At 51.4% G+C, this 652-nt stretch overlaps 1 protein-coding gene across 6 annotated transcripts in view; it reads right to left on the minus strand.

The window, feature by feature from the left end:
• The window catches only part of NAV2 (neuron navigator 2), a 153,945-nt gene that overhangs the window by 13,840 nt on the left and 139,453 nt on the right, over positions 1-652 (minus strand). The window lies entirely within an intron of this gene.

Here is a 652-nt window from a genome sequence, read left to right on the forward strand (position 1 = left end):
GTTCTATGTGTAGTTGGGGCTGTTCTGTGTGTAGGGGCGGCTGTTCCAGTGTGTAGTGGGAGGGGTTTTGGTGTGCCTGGTACCCTTTCTACCATCTCCTATAGAACGCTTTCCTATTATGGGGAGCTCAGTAAGATGGTTTAAGTATGGCTTGCCCAGCCCTTGCACCCACACAGGTGTGGGCTTATGACTAAGCTGAACCAAAGCCTCTCCCGGTCACAAGGACGGATTCAGTGATGAGTGTCTGACTCATGGTGGGGCAGAACCACCCCGAAGACTTTTCTGTCTCACTATTCCAAAAAGACAACCGCTTTCTTCTAGGTTTCTAAGTTAGAAAAATGAATCAGGGCCATGGGGGCCATGCTATGTGCAGAGAGTTCAAACAATATAAGAAACTGAGGCAGCGTGGTCCTGGTGCACTGTGGGAACACAGGAACCCAGCTATGTGGGAAGTGTGTCCTGGGCTTTCCAGGTAAAGGGCCTTTATGTTTCCGTTTTTGCTAAAGCTGGTTTGAGTACGTCTCTGTCACTAGCAGCCCAAGCTCCGACTGTGGAATTCCACTCGCCAACAAGGTGAGGCCGCCTGTGAGGTTCAAGCAGTGCCTCACTGCTTGTCACCAGCAGGACCAGGTCTGTGTTCCCAGGTCCAGGA

The sequence above is a fragment of the Myotis davidii genome, unplaced genomic scaffold (assembly GCF_000327345.1).
Source record: "Myotis davidii unplaced genomic scaffold, ASM32734v1 scaffold330, whole genome shotgun sequence".
NCBI classification, from domain to species: domain Eukaryota; kingdom Metazoa; phylum Chordata; class Mammalia; order Chiroptera; family Vespertilionidae; genus Myotis; species Myotis davidii.